This window comes from Acinonyx jubatus, chromosome F2 (genome assembly GCF_027475565.1).
Source record: "Acinonyx jubatus isolate Ajub_Pintada_27869175 chromosome F2, VMU_Ajub_asm_v1.0, whole genome shotgun sequence".
NCBI lineage: Eukaryota > Metazoa > Chordata > Mammalia > Carnivora > Felidae > Acinonyx > Acinonyx jubatus.
Window position 1 is genome coordinate 77916332 of NC_069394.1, and position 21162 is coordinate 77937493.

At 37.6% G+C, this 21162-nt stretch overlaps 1 protein-coding gene across 12 annotated transcripts in view; it reads left to right on the forward strand.

Annotated features, from left to right (window-relative positions):
• PXDNL (peroxidasin like) overlaps positions 1-21162 on the forward strand; it is a 446099-nt gene that overhangs the window by 161629 nt on the left and 263308 nt on the right. The window lies entirely within an intron of this gene.

Consider the following 21162-nt stretch of genomic DNA (forward strand, 5'->3'; position numbering starts at 1 on the left):
TGCTTCAGATTCTGTGTCTGTCTGTCTGTCTCTCTCTCTGACCCTTTCTCACTTGTGCTCTCTCTCTCAAAAATAAATAAATAAACATTAAAAAAAAAACAGGACCAGGCCTGGGTCTGGTCTCTCGTCTATGCTTAAAAAAGATATATATATATATATATATATATATATATATATATATATATATGTATAATATATGTATATATAATACATGTATGTATATATACATATACACATATATAATATGTATATATATGTATATGTATATGTTTGTATGTATATATACTATATATATTTATATGTATATACAAAATAAATATATATATATATATATATATATATATATATATATAAATCATGTATTTAGAGGAAAAGTTCCAACTTTGTGGCTAAGCTCTAATAAAATATTTCAATGTGTATTGTCCGTATTTTGTTCACTCAACAGATATTTATATCTGTGACCAGCTTACCAGTTTGCTGGCTTTTGATCCGGACTAAAATACACAGGACCCTGCTATGGTATAGCAGATGGTCTGACCTTATGGACTGTTAGTAAAGAAAGACCCAGCCATAAAAACGTATGTAATGAAAATTGACAACTGCTATAATAGAAGAGAGTAGATGTTAGGAGAGGCAATGCTGTGGGCTTACATGAACTAACAGTGCTCTGTATTTAAAATTTATTTAAGCTGCACTTAATCCCGAGGGTGAAATCAGTAGAAGTTAAGACTATTTGTGTCATTAGAACTACATGGGTATGTTAGTCTTCTTGACATAACATTTTCATAATCAAGTTAACAGTGTTTTCAGCTTGGCTGGATTTATCACTGTATTACAGCCCAGCTAGTCCTTCTAACTTTAGGGTTGAGATTATGACTTTATACTTGTGCTCTTCCCACCTGGCTTCTTTCCAATTACTGATGCCTGAATCCACATACTTTATCACGATAATTCTGTTTGGGGTGATGTAAGAGCATAAGGAAGTAAGGACTATGAGGGTTATTCCTTACTTAACAATAAAGCAGTTGTTCTCAAACCAAAATAGGTAAAGAAGTTTCCTAGAGAGCTTGTGGACGTGAAGACTCCCTCTCCCTCAAAGATTCTCATCTAACACTTTTTCAGGAGGGACCCAAAGATTTGCATTTTAACTAGTATCTCCAGGGGGTCTGACACTGGGGGAGTATCCTCATTGAAGCCTTCCGCCATTATCTACTGAGATATGGAGGTGATAGAAAAGCAAAGATATTATTAGTTTATCAGATTGTTAATGTTACCAAATGTTATCAAACCTCTTCTTTCAACGTAGTTGCCACTTTAAAAGGTTTTTGAGGAGTGTAGCAAAATGATCTCGATCACTTTTGGGCCACATTTTGGAGTTATAGTACACAATACTGTAATCATTAATGAACAGTCCACCTCTTCATTTGGTAGAAGCCATACTTATTAATTTGTGTCTAAATACTTTTACTAACAACAAAACTGGAACAGCGATCACTTGTGGTGTTAATTACATTGAATACTTTGCCTTGTGTACATTAGTTCCATTCCCTGCTGCAGCCCTGTATGGTGGATGTTATTTCTGTTTTACAGATGAAGACACTGAGGCTTACAAGTGTGATGTCATTTACCCACATTCACACATCTAGAAAGGGGCAGAGTCAGGATTCACACACGCTTTGATTGATTAACTGCTGGTTAGCCAATGGTCTCTTCTACATGATCGCTTTCAGGAAGGCTGAAATGACAGATGATGGGTTACTTAAATAGTAAGTTGTGCAAGAGAGAAAGAAGTGAGGTCAGAAATGGGGCACTGAAAGACCCTGGGATTGGAGAGAACTTGTGCTGGGCCAGTGTGATAAAGGCCCAATTGCTCAATGAGTTCTGAGGACCCAACAGAGTTGGACTTACACTACAAGTATGTTCATGAAAGTGAGGGAAAAGTAAACCTTTTAGCTGGTGTAATTACTGAGTTCCTTGTTGTGTGTGTGTTTTTTTTAAGCAACCAAACTACCAAATTTTGTAAGAAAACCTCAATGTTTAAAATATTTCTCAAATAAGATATAATTATGAAGTCTGATTTTATGTTTTATGTAATGTGAAATCTTCACTATGCTTCGTTTTATGAGAGCTTTTTACCGTGTTGATGAATCAACCGTCACTATTTCATTTATTTGCTTTTATTTAAAAATCTGGTGTAATAATGTTGTTTTTTTCCTCTCAAGACTTTGAAGGATTGATGTTTAATGGTTTGCCAAGGGTTTTACTCTGTAAGTGGCCATAACTTTAGTTAAGATATTTGATTTGTTTTTATGGCTATTCTGTGATGTAGCAAGGGAACAAAATTTCCTGCAGTAAGTATCAGCATAGTTTTCTAGTTGGAGGTATGCAGGAGAATTTAAAACAAGGCATTCATTTCTGGGATAATAGAAACCTGTGGACAAGGTTTGGCTTTCCATCAATTATTACTAATAAGACTTTGGTTGGATCTCTCTGTAGCTTGTTTACAATGTAACTTGCTTTTTTTATGATGAAAAAATAACAACATATGGCTTTATGCCAGTCTAGCTAGTATCATATGAATGATCCAGATTTAAAAAAAAATCTCAAAGATACGAATAAAATGCAAAAAGGAACTCTTTGAAAGTCTGAGAGACAACCAAGGCAGCCAGGACTCGAGAAGCTAACATCTGGGAAAGATAGGAGGCTGGCTGAGCTGACTCAAACCTTCGGTGCGACTTTTCCTTGTCTGGTCATTTGCCAATTCAAGATGCAGGGCCTGGGGATGAAGAGGAGACAGGCAGTAGCCTAGATTTCATGGGGGTCTCACCGGAGTGGGAAGAGAAAGGCTGCAATTGAAGACCACTGTGACAACCAGCACTACAGGGCTGGGACGCCTGAGAGAAGGCAGCTGCCCCGTAGTGAGGTGAACATTTTGCCCGCCATTTCAATGGAGGCACTTGCTGACTTAGAAGTCAAACGTATAGGGGAGAGGTTACCAAGAGGCCAAGGAGAAAGCAACTCCTGAGACTAATCAAAGCTGATCAGAGATTTTGGCCATTTCAAGATACCCGAGAAATAAAAGTAAGACTTTAGGGCCCATCACAGAAAAAAGCACCTGATAAATACCCCTGGTTTTAATTTTGTGCCCCTGAAGAGCTATGCCCTAGAAGCACTGGACCATCCTAGACTTGGTGAAGGTGATCTGTATTCTGCTGCCTCCTAAAAACAAATCGCTCCTTCTCTGGAAAAGTATAACATGATCCAAACCCTCTACCATTTTTCACACACCATGTCTGGCAGTCAGTGAAAGGTGTCCAGGCATTCCAGGAAAACCAAAAGAAAAAGCAGGTAGCTAAAAATGCTACGTTTGTTTAAGATTTTGAAGTTACAAAACACAGAGCTTAAAGTAACTAGGATTGACATATTTAAAGGAGTATATTAAATGAAAGAAATCTTCACCCAAAGGAGGAAATTATTCTGTTTTCTTAGAACTAAACAGATCATTGCATTTGGGGGTTGAGTAGCTTGCTTTAGTCATAGATGAGAATATGGCAGAAGGCAGAATCAGCGTCCTGAAAGACAGGCCGTTAAAAATTACCCAGATAGAAGCACCTTGGGGGAAAAAAAAGATGGAAAACACAAGAAAGAGAGTAAAAGACTGGGACATGACAAAAATATCTACATGTAATTGGAGTCACAGACAGAGATGATAAAGAAAATAGGACAGAGGCAGTATTTGAAGAGATTTGAAACACCAGTGTTCCCCCGGAACAAAAGACACCAACCCACAGATTCAAGAAGCCTTATGTTACATGTAGGCTGAATACACAGAGAACTACACTCAGTCACATTGTAGTATATGCTGAAAACCAAAAACAAAGGGGTCATTTAAAAAATAGTTCTAGGTAAATGTATATTATCTTCCAAGAAATAATCATGGAAATGGTGAAAGTTAAAAACAATGGAAAGGCATTTTGCTGAAAAAAAAAAAAAAATGGAAAGACTTGAATTCTATTCACAGGGAAACTGGCCTTTAACAATGAAGGTAAAAAAAAAAAAAAGACATTTGCAGACACATAAAAGCTGAGATAATTTGCAGTCAGTAGGCCTGCAAATTGTTTTTCCCCTCAGGCAAAAAGAGAAGGCTTCAAAGTGGAAATCCAAGTGTAGGAAGCAATGAAGAGCACATAAAGGGTAAAACCTTTGACTAACTTTAAATTATTGTTTATTTCTCATAGTAATGTTCATTTAACATATGTAGAATTAAAAGGCATCATGACAGTAGCACAAGATGTAGAAGGAGGTTAAGTGCAATTAAAGTGCTTTCAGATGTTTTCTTTGTTAAGAAAGTGCTAAAATTATCAATTAAAGGTAGGCTTTAATTAGGTCAGTATAGGGGTGCCTGGGTGGCTCGGTCGGTCGGTTAAACCTCTGACTTCACTCAGGTCATGATCTCGCGGTCCGTGAGTTCGAGCCCCGCGTCGGGCTCTGGGCTGACTGCTCAGAGCCTGGAGCCTGCTTCGGATTCTGTGTCTCCCTCTCTCTCTGCCCCTCCCCTGTTCATGCTCTGTCTCTCTCTGTCTCAAAAATAAATAAAAACGGTAAAAAAAAAATTAAAAAAAAATTAGGTCAGTATATCTGTTGTAATTTCTGGGGCAACCACTACAAGAATAATAAGGAATGTATACTTAAGTTAATGAGAGACAATTCAAATAATAAAGAGTATTTGATTAAGCCAAAGAAGGCAAGAAAGGCAAAAGGAACAAAGAGCAGACATGAGAAAGAGAGAAATGGGGCACCTGGGTGGCTCAGCCAGTTAAGCATCTGGCTCTTGCCTTTTGGCTTAGGTCATGATATCATGGTTCATGATATCGAGCCCTGCATTGGGCTCTGTGCTGATAGCCTGGAGCCTGCTTGGGATTCTGTCTCTTTCTCTCTCTTTCTGCCCTTCTTCCTCTCACACTCTCGGTGACTCTCAAAATAAATAAACAAACCTAAAAAAAAAGAAATTGAAAGATGGTGTATTTAAACACAAATACATCAGTGATTGCATATAACATAAATGGATTAAATTTTTTAATTAAATTTTTGACTAAATTTTTTGTCAGACTGGATTAAAAAAAGGAAGTAAACTCAACTATATTTTGTTCCAAAGAAACAAATATAAGGGCACATAAAGGTCAGAAGTTGAAGCTTACCAAAGAAAGCAGTTTTTATTATACTAATATCTAACAGAGTAGATTTCATCCTGGATAAAAGGCCAATTCAACAGGAAAATATAATACAAAAACTGTGTGTACCTATAAAATTTATAAAGCTAAAATTAACAGATATAAAAGGAAAAATAGAAGTAGCCATGTGTATGTAGGATTTTTTAAAAACTTCACTAAAAGACAAAAATGAATAAGTATATAAAAGCTGTTAACAGATAACTAACCAAATTTACCTAACATATATGAGACACTGTACACAACTGTAAAATAAATATTCTTTTCAGGTGCACATGAAACATTTATAAAAATGACCATATTCTGTGTCGTAAAGCAAGTTTCAACATATTTGAAAGCATTACAATCATATAAAATATGTGCCTTGATTATAGTGAATTTAAGCAAAATTCAACTAAAAATCCAGTTCATCTAGAAAATACCAATAGTTTGGAGATTAAGCAATACTCTTCTAAATAACTCTTGGTTAAAATAAAAGTAAAAAAAAAAGAAAATATATTTTGAACTCAGTAAAAATGAAAATAGGAGACATGAAAACCTGAAATATACAGCTATAGGAAAGCTTAGAGGGAAATTCATAGGCTTAAATGCATGTTTTAGAAAAGCAAAAAAAATAAAAATAAATTGTTAAACATCCATCTCAAGAAGCTAGAAAAAGAACAGAAAACAAACCAAAGATAGAAGAAAATAAACAAGAAACCCAGAGATCAATGAAACATTATATAAATGATAATTTTCACAAGCCAAAACTTGCTCTTTAGAAATGCCCAAAGTCTTTTTGCCTTTTAAATCAATTATATGAGAGCTGGTAGTTAGAGTAAACAACTAAAGAGAGAAGAGGCACAACTTAACAATATCAGGAATGGAAAAGAGGTCATCATTCACATCCTATAGTCATTTAGACAGACAAGGAGAGATTAGTATGAACAACTTTATGCCACTATATTTGAAATGTTAGATTTAATGGGATAAATTGGTCCTAAAATACTTAAACTGATACAGAGGAGAATCCTATTAAAAGTGTTAAATTTCACACAAAGAGACAAAACCATTAAAATCCTTTCCCAGTGGCACGTAGGTGGCTTACTTGGTTAAGATTCCAACTCTTAATTTTGGCTCAGGTCATGATCTCATGGTTCATGAGTCTGAGACCCCTGTTGGGCTTTGTGCTGATAGTGCAGAGCCTGCTTTGGATTCTCTCTCGGCTCTCTCTGCCCCTCCCCCACTCATGCTCTCTATCAGTCAATCAATCAATCAATCAATCAACATTTTTTAAAAAAGAATCCTTTCTCAAAAGAAAACCCCAGGCTCAGATAGCTTCAGCAAAGAATTACTTAAAATATATTTTTTAATTAAACTAATTGTGACACAAACCTTGCCAGAGAATAGAGACAGAAAGTACTTTTCAACTTATTTTATAAAGCCAGCATAATCTTCACAGCAAAATGCAGAAACATTTTTAGTGAATTTCTCTCAAGTATATAAACATGAAGATATTAAATACAATGTTAGCAAATGATTCTACCAATGCATGAAAAAGATCATGACCAAGTTAGGTCTATTCCAGGAATTCAAGTTTGGTTTAACACACAAAAATCAACATTATTATAATACAGGTAGAAAAGTCATATCATTTCAGTAAAAGCAGAAAACGTCTCATAAAACTTAACTTACGGATTTAAAAAAAATCTCATACAAGTTATGGATGGAAGGGAACTTCCTTAATTTGGTAGAGTATATCCACTAAAAATCAGTAATAAACATTCTACTTAACAAATAGTAAACACTTTCCTCCAAAAATGTGGAATGAGACATGAATACTCATTTGTAAAATTGACATTCAACATTATTTTGGAGGCGGTATTTTTTACCATAAGGCAAGTTAAGAATAAAAAGTGATGAGGATTAGAAAAAATAATTAAAATGGTAATATTTACCTGTGTCATTTTTGTGTACACATGAAATACAAAATATTCAGATGGGCTACTAAAATTAATAACTCATTTTGGTGATGTAAAGAATAAAGTGTATTTCTATATTCTAGCAACAACCATCTCAAAAATGAAAATTTTTAACCGATACATTTTGCAATAACATTAAACATTTTGGTAAGTAGGAATAAATGTAACAAAGGCCATAGCTCTCTGAGAAAACAACAGATTACTGGGAGAAATGAAAGAAATCTGAAATAAATGACTACAGTATCATGATTATGAATTCAAAGACTTGATATTGGTATGATATCACTTCTTTTCAACCTGATTTATAGGTTCAATGCAACCCCAGTCAAATATCAGCAGGCTCTTTTGTGGAAGTTTATAAGCTGATTCGACATGAATAGTTCATCAAGTATTAAAGAAAGATATTGTAGAAAGATTTAAACTGGATGTCAAGCTTTATTGTAAATAAGAGAAATAAAATTGTGGGATTGTTTCAATGGCAAAGAAACAAATGAAACAGAGTGAGGAGTCCAGAAACAGACCCACATGTAAATGGTCACCTGAGCTGTCACAAATACGTACTGCATTGAAGTGTGAAAATGAAAATTTTCTAGTAAATAGTGCAGTTATTTGAATAACCACGATGAAAAATATTTTAACCCCATTTGACTACTTTGCCATGTGTACAATAATGAATTCCAGATGGATCATAGATCATATAAAAGGTAAAAGTAACAAGGATTCTAGGAGATAGCATAGAAAAGAATCTTTATACCCCTTCGACAAAGATTTTCAGAGTATACGAAAAGAAAACAGTGGAGAAAATGACTGATAAATTCGATGTCATTAAAATTAAGAACTTCAGCTTACTAAAGACACTGTTATGAGTAAAAAGAGAAGCGACAGGCTGGAAATTTACAATAATGTATATACCATAAAGGATTTGCATCAAGAACTCTTACAGATCAATAAATGAGAGGCAAAATCCCTAGCTAAAAAATATATGACGTGTTTGAGCAGGCATTTGACAAATTATAATTTCCAAATGCTCAATAAACTCATGAAAATGTATATTCAGCATTCTTTGCTGTCACAGAAATGCAACATAAGATCACAGTGGGGTTCCTCACACCTCCATTACAACAAAAAGCACTCAAAATAGGCAACTGTGATGGAGCCAATAGACCTCTTATAAGTTGCTAGGATGAAAATTGGCTCAGTTATTCTAGAAACACTACTTAGCAGTGTCCACTAAAACTAAATGCCCGTAGATCTGATGACTGAGAAATTGCACATCTAAGCGTATAATCCACAGAAAGGAATGTACATACACTTCAACAGTTGTGTATAAGAACTTGGTTGAGGGGCACCTGGGTGGCTCCGTTGGCTAAGTGTTCAACTTTTGATTTCAGCTCAGGTCATGATCTCACGATTCCAGAGATCAAGGCTTCCATTGGGCCTTGTGCTGACAGCACAGAGCCTGCTTGGGATTCTCTCTCTCTGCCCCTCCAGTGCTCATTCACTCTCTTCCTCCTAAAATAAATAAACTTAAAAAAAAGAGAACTTGGTAGAAACATTATTTGTAATACTGAAAACTGGAGAAAAGCCAAATTATCCGTAAGTAAATTGCAGTAAATTCACACGATGGAATACTAGAGAGCAAATAAAAAGAATGCATTACAACCACCTGCAACAACACAGATAAATCTTGTGAATGAAATGTTGGGAGAAGGATACCAGACACAAAAGAGGGAATACACATGTTATGATTCCATTTATAAAAAGTTCAAAACCAGGTCAAACGACATGCAAACTTTCCATCTTGCTAGAAGCTGAGGTTTATTGACAAGCAAGGCATGAGGGAGGTTTCTGTGATGTTAGAGATGTTCAGTTTCTTGATTTGTGTGGTGTTTATATGAGTATGTTCATTTTTACATACAAAAATATCAAGTATACTTAAGAGGTCATTGAAATATTCACCATAAATTGATAGCCATAAGTAAACTATTTTGATGGGGAGATTGTACACAGTGTCTTATCTTCTTTTTACTTTTCTGTATTTTCAAAATTGTGTATAATAAGAGTCTAGTCTTAAGAAGAGACAGAAATAGTGTTAAGAAGAGTGTTAAGAAGAGGCAGAAACTATTGGGAAAAAAAAAAGATGGACAGATTAAATGTACTAACCTATCAAGTCCTAGTAAACTTAAAGTTATGCATAATTAAATATAGAACAAACTACATTCCTGTAAGCTAGCACAGTTAGAATTCTACAGCTAGATGTGGTTGTAAAGAAGGAAGAGAAAGAGAGAAGCACTTGGGGGAATGCACAAAGAAAACGTTGCCCCAACGCCATTGGTCTGGAAAATGAGAGGGGCTGCATTTTGTGAGTTCTTGCAACCAGTAGGTCTTAATGCCTGGCCTTTTAAAGGACAGCAGGCTTGGCTGGTATAGAGCCCAGAGCACGCTGCCCTGTTCCTGGAGAGAATGCAGGCAAACATCCTAGAAACAGAGAGCATTGAAACAGCAATCTGAAGAATGCCTGGAGCACACAGTGGGGGAGATTATTTGCTCATCTTGTGAGTGTCCCTGGGAGGAAGCATTCATGGAGATATACCTCTCTGGGACCAGGGGAGCTGGCCAGCACCAGCTCCCTCCGCTGCACACCAGCATAAACACAGAGCCACTGCGCCACAGAGGCAGTGCTGAGCCATCCTGGCTGCTTGCCTTCCTTACACGAAGCACCACTCCCTACCTGCCCTGAAAGGACTGCCCTTCTCCATCAAGCTTGCCGCAGTCCCAGGGCAGTAGGCTCCTCCCCCCAGAAGACCAGCACAAACCCCTGTTCCCACCACGTCTCCCGATCAGAGAGTTCTGCAGGGCCTCAGCTCTGGTGGAGTTGCTGTCAGGTCTCATTTCACAAGCAGACCAGAGCACACCTAGTTAAAGCTTGCCACATTCAGGCCATGGACCAAATGCTGCCACAGCAGGCAACGAGACTGCAGACGACTGGCCTGAAGGATAGAACAGCCGCAACACAACAGCAGAGCACACACAACCCACACGAGGGACCTTTGCTGAAGCATCAGGCCCTGGGCACGATATGACCTCTTCTTCATAAGGGTACTACTTTCAGGAGCATGAGACATAACTGGCTTTTCTGGCACACAGAAGAATGCAGAGACTTAGACAAAATGCCAAGATGGAGGAATTTATCCCAAATTAAAGAACAGAAAAGTCCCAGGCCAGAGGTCTAAGTGAAACAAATAGAAGTCACAGGCCTGGTAGAGAATTTAAAGCAACAATCATAAGGATACTCACTGGGCTTGAGAAAAGAATAGAAGACATCAGGGAGACCCTTACCACAGAGATAAAGTAGAAAATAATTAAAAAAGAATCATTCAAAGACGAAGAATGCAATAAATGGGATTTGGAACATGAAGATGTTCATTTGGAACAATGAAGATGCAATAAATAGCAGGGTGGAAAAAGCAGAGGAACAAATTAGTGACCTTTGGCTATTTGGGGTCTTTTGTGGTTCCATTCAAATTTTAGGATTATTTGTTCTAGCTCTTTTAAAAATACTGGTGGTATTTTGATAGGAATTGCATTAAATGTACAGCCTGCTTTGGGTAGCATACACATTTTAACAATATTTGTTCTTCCAGTGCGTAAGTTTGGATTGTTTTCCATTTCTTTGTGTCTTCTTCAGTTTTTCACCAGTAACTTAGAGTTTTCAGAGTACAGATCTTTTGCCTCTTTGGTTAGGTTTGTTCTCAATTATCTTATTGTTTTGGTGCAGTTGTAAGTGGGGTTGATTCCTTGATTTCTTTTTCTGTGGTTTCATTATTGGTGTATAAAGACACAACAGATTTCTGTACATTGATTTTAAATCCTGTGACTTTGCTGGATTCATGTATTATTTCTAGCAATTTTTTTTTTGGTGGAGTTTTTCATGTTTTCTACATAGAGTATCATGTTATCTGCAAATAATGCAAGTTTGACTTCTTCCTTGCTGATTTGGATGGCTTTGATTTTTGTTGATGTTGTTGTTGTCTGCTTGCTGAGGCTAAGACTTCCAGTACTATGTTAAATAACAATGGTGAGAGTGGCCATCCCTGTCTTGTTCTTGACCATAGAGGAAAAGCTCTCAGTTTTTCCTCATTGAGGGTGATAGTAGCTGCTGTTGAATATATTATGCCATTCCCTTCTGGGCTGCCAACTTTCTGTGGACATATCTGCTGTGAACCTGACTTATCTTCCCTTGTAGGTTAAGGACTTTTTTCCCTTGCTGGTTTGAGGATTCTTTCCTTGTCTATGTATCTTGTGAATTTGACTATATTTCTTGGTGTCGGCTAACTTTTGCTGAGTTTGATGGGAGATCTCTGTGCCTCTTGGATTTCGGTATCTGTTCTGTTCCCCAGAGTAAGGAAGTTTTCAGGTATAATATACTAAAATAATCCTTCTGCCTCTCTCTCTCTTCCTCTTCTCAGACTCCTATGATAAGAAATCTTATCATGATTTAAGAAGTTGCTGGGTTCCTTAAGTCTAAATTCATGATCCAATACTTTAATTTCCCTTTTCTTTTCAGCCTCATTATTTTCCATAATTTTGTCTTTTATATCACTGATTCATTCCTCTACTTTGCCCATCCTTGTTATCATTGCATCCAGTCAGTTTTGCATCTCGGTTATAGCATTTTTTGTTTTGGCTTGACTAGTTTTTAGGTCTTTGATCTCTGCAGTAAGGGATTCTCTAGTGTTTTCTATGCTTTTCTCAAGCCCAGATACTATCCTTATGATTGTTTTAAATTCTGGTTCACATATCTTACTTCTGTCTGTTTTGATTAAATACCTGGCCATGACTTCTTCCTGTTCTTTCTTTTTGAGTGAATTGCTCCATCTTGTCATTTTGTCTAGGTCACTGTGTGTGTGTGTGTGTGTGTGTGTGTGTGTGTGTGTGTGTTAGGAAAGTCTGTTACATTGCTGCTCCTTAGAGTGATGGCTGTATTAAGAAGAGGTTTTATACTATCTTGGACCTGGTGCTTCAGGAAGTCTATGAGAGTGTGCACTCTGCTGTTGCGTTTTGGCTGCTCCTTCCCTCGGGTCAGTCCTCTGCAGGGTTTCCCCTTGCCTGCAGAGGGAAGAATTTAGACCTTTTCCACTGTTTTTCAAGCTTTAAGTAGGTGTGTTTTGGTCTGATTGTTAAAAGAGGCTGGATCCTATTTCCCATAAAGCTGAAGCTCTGCAGCAATCTGTGATCACTAGACTTGGTGCATGGGAGGGGTTTGTGCTGGTCTTCTGGGGGAGGGGCCTGCTGCACTGGTTCTCAGGGGAACTTGTTTAGGAAAGACACATCTACAGGACACAGGGGGGTGGGGTTTGGTGTAAGTGGCTCCATATTCCCCTGGGGGTGCTGTGTTGCTCACTGAAGTTGGTTGGTGCTGGTGGCGCCACCCTACTCTCTCATCGCTGGAGAGGGGAGTGCTCACCCACCACTGTTTAGGAATCCCTTACGGAAGAGTGTGTCCCTGGCTTTTGTCAAATCCCTGCTTTCACCATGTTTGTGTCCCAGCTATCTGCCTTCCAGGCAGGCACATTGTTGTGTTTCAAAAGTCCAAAGTTTAGGGACCTGGTACATTGCAGACCTATACTCATCCTTTGGAGAGGGTCTTGCTGTGCTGTGGCTGGTGCTGGTTTGTCCCATAGAAGCACTCATGTGACTATGCAGCAGTTTAGAGTTTATGGTAAAGCACAGACAAAGTTGGGACCAAGGTTTGTTGCATGCAGCAGGCGTCTCTGATCCTATGCTACTGAACAGGGCAGCATGTGGGTGGCCACCGGCTCTTTTGTCCCTGGAGAGGCTATGCCACGTCTCCCCAGTGCACTCCAAGAAGGGGAACTGTTTGTCCCCTTGCGACCCAGGGGATCCTCAGACCATGCTCTTCACTATTAAGCCTCTGCCCTCCTTTCCCACAGGACTGCTAAGCCTGCCAGGCATGACCCTGGAGATGGGGTGGACTTCTAAAACTTCAGACTTTCAGGGGCATCTGGGTGGCTCAGTTGGTTGAACTTCTGACTTCGGCTCAGGTCATGATTTCCCGGTCTGTGAGTTTGAGCCTCACATTGGGCTCTGTGCTGACAGCTCGGAGCCTAGAGCCTGCTTCAGATTCTGTGTCTCCCTCTCTCTCTGACCCTCCCCCGTTCATGCTCTGTCTCTCTCTGTCTCAAAATAAATAAACATTAAAACTTCAGACTTTCAGCTCTGCTGCTTATAAAAAGTTGTGGTAGTCAGCCCCTCTCTGTTTCCCAGTCAGTGGTTTTGAGGAAGGGTTTTTCTTGTGCTGTCCCCTGCATGCTGCTTTCTCTCTTTCTCACTCTCTTTCTCTCTCACTCCTCTCTCCTTGATCATGGTTCCCTCCCCCAAATCAACTCTCCACACCTTCTGCCTTCCACAGTGTGGCCATTTCTCTCCCTCCCAGTTTGTTCTCTCACTACTCACATTTCTTGGGTGTCCAAAATGATTTGGTATTTATCTGGCTGTGTTTGAGGGGTGAGGCAAACATAGGGTCCGCCTACTCCTCTGCCATCTTAAGTCCTCCCTCTCTATCTTCTAGAACCATATATTCTGAAATATGCTTCAAGTAAAAAATGTTCTTGTTGGAAAAAAAGTGTTAACTGAGGAACTCATTTAACATAAAGCATGTCAGAAGGGAGGTGGGTGGGGAGATGGGTCAAAATACACGAAATGGGTTAAGGTACATGTGTCATGATGAGCACTGAGTAATGATGTATAGAATTGTTGGATTACTATATTGTACACCTGAAACTAATATAACACTGCATGTTAACTATACTGGACTTAATATTAAAAATTTAATTCCAAAAAGGAATTATATGGCTAGAATCACAAGGAGACCACCAGAATCCAGTAGGAGGCAGTTGAATGGCCTCTTGCAAGAGACAGCTCATTCCCATCTTTGAGAGGTAATGACAGTAATATAGCCACAATGTTACCAATTTGTTATAAGGACAAAGGAAAATAAGGAAAAAAAAGCTTTAAAAAAAAAGTTTAAATTTTCATGAAAGAGGATTAACAATTTTGACCGCGTGGCTTTTTACACCAATATACAATACAAAGTGAAATCAAGCATCTGGTGATTTTGTTTCCTTGGGTCGCCTTTGCACTAATTGCAATGGGAGATTCTCTGTTTCCTTGATGTTTAAAACAAATTCCAGCCACACTGCTCCTATAATTGTAAAAGAGTTTTCTGGAAAAGAGCTGGCGTTGTTGTTGTTGTTGTTGTTACTAAATACAGAGCTTGGTAATAGGTTATTGAAAAAGGAATCTGGAAACATTATATATTGCTGGGCCCTAAGGGCTAGAGGGTAAGACCAGGAATCTGTTATCCAAAGACCCTGGATTTTACTGTCTGCAGAGCAGTGTGTCAGGACTCTGTGACTCACCGGCCTGTTTGAGCTTTCTAGTTTCTGGATGAAACTGATAAGAATAACACATTTGGGAAGCAGGCCCAAATTAAATTATGGATAACTCAAATGGATTACTCAAGTGGACAACTCAATTATTCTTATAAGAAAGATAATTGAGACCCAGAGGAACAACAGTAATTGATAAACACCATGGACAAACGTTATGCTATACCACGGAGATAAAATAAATGCATACTATTATTTAAATAACACGACTGAAACACACGATCTCAGTCCAGTGCTGATCCCCTCTGGTTTGCTTGCATTCTTCTGGGAGAAAGCCTTCCTCAAATGGCAGAGTAAAGAGAAAGCTGGGGAGAATGTCGGAAGTGGGTATTGTTTCTGGTCCTCCAAATAGTCTTACGAAATTTGGTGAGTTACTTCACCTAAGTTTTTATTAACATATCCCCCAACTTTTTAATTTGAAAATTTTCAAATCTGCCCCAAACTCGAAAGAATAATACAATGATTACCTGTGTACCTTCTACATAAATTTTCCAGTTGTTAACATTTTGCTACATTTGCATTTCTCTCTTTTTATATGCACACATCCATGTGTGTATATACGTATTCATGTATTTATGTATTTGTTCTAACTGACTGAAACACTTCCAAATAAGTTGCAGATATGATACTTCATCTTCCATAATTTTCTATGCGTCTCCTAAGAACAAGGACATTTTCTTACATAACTGCAATATCTTATACCTAAGAAATTTAATTATGAGTCAATAATATTATCTGATGTAGAGTCTATATTCAGTTTTTCCCAATGCCCCTCAAATTTCATTTATACATAGCTTTTCCTCTCAACTCAAGACCCATCAAATGTCAGGTTATCATGTCTCTTCTGTATCCTTTAATCCAGAACCCTCATCTCACTTTTTTTTTCCCCAAACATTTATATATCTTAAGAATTCAAGCCTGTTATTTTGTAGGATGGATCATAATCTGAACTTGTTTTATTATTTCTTCATGATCAACTGTAGTACTGCTAAGTTTGATTACTTGGCTAAGGTGGTGTTTTCACCAGATGTTTCCATTGTAAAGACACTTTCCCTTTGTAACAGGTGTCATGCGGGTGATAGTTCCCCTGAAAGGATAGTTTCCCTTTTAATAAGTATCACATGGGTGATACTTGGAGCTCTCATTTTATACCCTGTTCTCCAACAGTTTTCATCCACTGGTTTGGAATCCATTGGTAACCCTGCCTGAATCAACTATTATATTGGGAATTGCCAAATAGTAATTTCTGCCTATCATCCTTCTGTTTTATTGGTTGGCATTCTTCTGTAAGAAGAGTTTCTTTCCTCATTAATTTTAGGATCATTATGCACTCAGGTATTTTTTTCCTGTTCATTGTGTTATAATATGCTGCTGTCATTACTTTTTGATGCCCAAATTATTCCAGATTTGATCATCGGAACCCTTTGAACAGCTACTTCGTTCTTCTGACATGTTCCCATTAATCTTTGAATATTTCTTTGCTTTCTGGTCCAAAGTGGTCCAAGCTTACTTTTAACTTTTCTGCCACAGATCTAGAAATAGCCTAGGAATTGTGTTTCTTTTAAATGGCAAATAATATTTAGAAAAACAAAAGTAGGGGCCTTTAAATGTATAGCTACACACATATTTGCATAGTCATGAGTTTATACTGATACTGTTAGTTCAGATCCTACATCACAGGTTTTTTCTTCATTCTCCTCCATTACACGTTTACATATTCTTCTTCCGTCATGAGACCTACTGGTTTCCAAAAATAGGAATGTATTTACTCATCTGCTATATTCTACATATCACTCACCGTAGTTTCAGAATTATCGATACCAAATACCACATCACAACCAGCATGCTAAGTTCAGTGTGTGATAACTCTGTAACTCTTTTTTTTTGTCTTTTGTATCATTGAGACAGTACAGTCAGCACGCTGTATTTAAAAGTTACTCAAACCTATTCTTTCCTCTGTGTGTGTTTTCTGTTTGCTGTATAGTTAAGTTCATTTGTTTCTGTTTACATTCATTTTTAAGTTTTGAAAGAAGTCTTGTTTGTCATAATATGCACATGTCTCAAAAGTCAAAAGTACATTAAGAAAAGATATATTAGGGGTGCCTGGGTGGCTCAGTCGGTTAAGCGTCCGACTTTGGCTCAGGTCATGATCTCACGGTCCGTGAGTTCGAGCCCTGCGTCGGGCTCTGTGCTGACAGCTCAGAGCCTGGAGCCTGTTTCAGATTCTGTGTCTCCCTCTCTCTGACCCTCCCCTGTTCATGCTCTGTCTCTCTCTGTCTCAAAAATAAATAAATGTTAAAAAAAAATTAAAAAAAAAAGAAAAGATATATTAAATCTCATTCCTACCTTTATCTTTTCGACCCTGTTAGCATCACACCCTACACCAACTATTCGACTAGTTTCAGGTTTATCTTCCCCACATTTGTTTTGTAGTAATATGCAAATATGTATCTAAGTAATATATAAACACAGCAAAAAAGGTCTATATGTACCTTATTTCACTTTCTGTCTTACACAAAAGGTGACATATCTTGCCTTTTGTCATTTGATAGCGTATTCTGGAAATCATTGCACAATAGTTCACCAAAGTCTTCACGGAAGTATTTCTATGGCACCATTGCACTCCATTGTGTGGGTTTACAGTAGTGTATTCATCCAGTCTCCTATCAATAGGCATTAAAGTTTTGTCCGATATTTTCCTATGAAATATTATGCCATAATAAAACAATGAAGTCGCTCATACATTATCTCCTATTTATGGAGTGAAACTTATATATATGGTCTTGTTGGATATTCTTAATGGCTTTTATTGCAGGGCAATTTACACTGTCAATAGCAATGCATGAGATTATCTACTTCACTGTAGACTCATCTAGATCATAGCCATCAAGCTTTTGAATTTGATTTTTTGCTGATCTGATGGGTAAGAAATGATATATAGTTTTAATTTTCATTCTCATAATGTGAGTCAAGTTAAAACGTTTCATATGTTTAAAAGCCACTTAGATATCTTTTCCTGTAGACTGTTCATGTACATTGCCCATTTTTATATCAGGATTTCACTCTCTGTGTTCATGTTAACTGTTTTTATTCTAGAGAGAGTAATCCTTTATATGTAATGTATGCTACAAATATATTCTCCTGGTTTTTCATTTGTCTTCTAACTTTACTTAAGATGTTTGTTGTTTGTAATATCAAAGTTTTTATGTTAAATTTTAGGTAGTTAGGAGTGCCTAGGTGGCTCAGTTGGTTGAGTGACTGACTCCTGATTTCAGCTTGGGCCATGATGCTAGGGTTGTATGGGATCAAACCCCGTGTTGAGCTCCGTGGTGGGCATGCATGGAGCCTGCATAAGATTTTTTTCTCTCCCCTCTGCCCTCTCCCCTGCTTGCACTCTCTCTTTATCTAAAATAAAAAAAAAAAACAGGTAGTTAAATTTACATATCCTCTCTTTTATTTTATTTAACCTTTGGACTATATTAGAAAGCCTTTCTTAAATTCCACATATGAGTGAAATCATATATTTGTGTAAGAAACACAACAGATGAACATGGGGAAAGGGAAGGAAAAATCAGGTAAAAACAGAGAAGTAGGTAAACCATAAGAGACTCTTAAATACAGAGAACAAACTGAGGGTTGCTGGAGGGGAGTTGGGTGGGGGGATGGGTTAAATGGGTGATGAGCATTAAGGAGGGCACTTGTCGGGATGAGCACTGGGTATTATATGTAAGTGATGAATCACTGGGTTCTACTCCTGAAACCAATAACACACTGTATGTTAACTAACTTGAATTTAAATAAGTAAATTAAAAAAGAAAGAAAGAAAGCCTTTCCCCACACTGAGTTCATAAACGAATTTATCCGTATTTTCTTTCAGTAGTCATATGGTTTCATAAATTTACATGTAAATCAGAATGTATTTTGATGTTTCTTGTGAAGTATGGATCCAATTTTATCTTTCACCTAAAGCCAAATGGCTACCATTTGTGATAACACCATTTATTTAAAAAGTTCAGTTACTTTTATCATACATGCTAAATTTCCATAGGCACTGGAGTTAATTTTGAACTTTCTAATATTTTTTACTAATAGACTTTATTTTTAGAACAATTTTAGGTTTACAGAAAAATTGAGCTGATATTACAGACATTACAGATTTCCTGTATGTCCTCCTCCCTTCTGGCAACAGCTTCCCCTAGGATTAGCATCTCACATTAGTCTGATACATTTGATAAACTAATGGAACAATTGTACGTACGTTATTATTGGCTACAGCCCCAGTTTATGCAGACTTGCTTAGTTTTATGCAGACTTGCTTAGTTTTACCTAAGATCTTTCTGCTGTTCCAGCATGCCAGCCAGGATACCACATTACATCGAGTTGTATTTCTTTAGATTCCTTTTGGCTGTGGCAGTTTTTCATAATTTCCTTACGTTTGAAGACTTTGATGGTTGTGAGGAGCACTAGTCTAAGCAATTTATAGGAAGCCCTTCTATTGGAATTTGTCTAGTTTTTTTTCCCTCATAACTGCGGCTATGAGCTTTGGGGAGGAGGACCACAGAGGCAAAGTGCCATTGTCAGAACATCTTTTCAGGGATGCAGGCTATAAAAGTGATTGATGCCTGTGGCCGCTGACCTTGGTCACATGGCTGAGGTGATGTTTGTCAGGTTCCTTCACTCTAAAGTCACTCTTCCACCCCTCCCTTTCCATGTTGTATTCTTTGGAAGGAATTCATTGTATGCAGCTCACACTTAAGGAGCGGAACCTGGTCCCCTCTTCCTTTAGAGTGGGGTATGTACATAATTTTTCGGTATTCTGCACAGATTTGTCTCTCCTTTCCAAATTATTTATTTATACCAGTATGAAACTATGGATATTTATTTCATAGCTTGGGTTACAATCCAAACTACTTTATGTTGTTGCTCAACTTGTTCCAGCTTTGGCCACTGCGAGCTCTTTCGGTTGGTTCTCCCATACCTTTGACAACACTCCCATCACTGTGGGTTTTTTTTTTTTTTAGCACTACTTTACTTTCTAGAATGAGTCATTTCTCCAGCAGTCATTTACCCTGTGTTTTTTTTTTTGTTTTGTTTTGTTTCTTTTTGGAAATGGTATTGGAAACCAGAGTCTGGGCACTGTGTTTCTATTCTTTTTTCCATTGGTTTGTCCATTCATGTGCCAGCACCACATGTTAGTATAGAGGCTTACTAGTGTATTCTAATACCTGGTTGCCCTTTTCTTCTCCTTGCCCCCATTGTTGCTTCTCTTTTTTAGTTTTCCCAGCTTTTCTTTATGTTATTCCATGTTTGGTTTTCATTTGAAATTTAGAATCAGTTTGTGTAACTCTTGAGCATCTACATAAGAGGATAAGTCCCGAGTCATAGGAAAAACCTAAGTATAGCCTTAGTGGATGCTACCAGATAGTTTCCTAAAGTGGTTGAACCAACTTATGCTCCTATTAGCGATCTGTAAGAGAGCCAGCTACTCCACCATCACATGAACACTTGATATGTCAGTCTTTTTCATTTTTAGCCATTGAGTGTAAGTGGTTGTTCACTGGGGTTTTAATTTGTACTTCCCTTATGGCTACTGGTGTTGAGAATATTTTTATATGTTTATTGGACATTTGTAGAAATTCTTTATACATTTTGAGGATTCTTTCATCAGGTATATGTAATAAGTATATTTTCTCTCAGTCTGTGGCTTGTTTACTCTCTTTTTTTATTTAAAAAAAAATTTTTTTTTCAACGTTTATTTATTTTTGGGACAGAGAGAGACAGAGAATGAACGGGCGAGGGGCAGAGAGAGAGGGAGACACAGAACTGGAAACAGGCTCCAGGCTCTGAGCCATCAGCCCAGAGCCCGACGTGGGGCTCGAACTCACGGACCGCGAGATCGTGACCTGGCTGAAGTCGGACACTTAACCGACTGCACCACCCAGGCGCCCCTTGTTTACTCTCTTAATGATGGCTTTTGGTAAACAAATTTATCTAAATTTAATGAAGTTTAATTTACCAGTTTTTAATGGTTAGTGCTTTTAGAGCTATTGAAGATATTCCTGGCCACCTTAGGGGTATACTTTTTATTTGAGAATTTTATAGGCTGGTTGGCTACTCCCAATTATTTTTTGTGCCTGGAATTGGTAGGGGAGTCAAGAATATGTCCTATGTGGGTGTCCAATTGCTTCTTGACCCATTATTACAAGAATCACTCCTTCAGCACTGTTGCAGTGACACTTTTGACATAAATTAAGTGACTACATTTGTACGAGCTGTATAGATCTGGAGTATATGTTGTGTTCCATTGGCCCATTTGTCTGCACCTGTACCAGTGTAATACTGTCTTACTTACTGTTATTTTATAATAAGACTTAAAATCTGGTAGTGTAAATCCTACAAGTTTGTTCAATTTCCATAGAAAAGGCCTCCTGTTACTATGATTAGGATATATAAATTTAACGGTCATTTTGGAAAATATTGACTTTTGTACAATACTGAGTA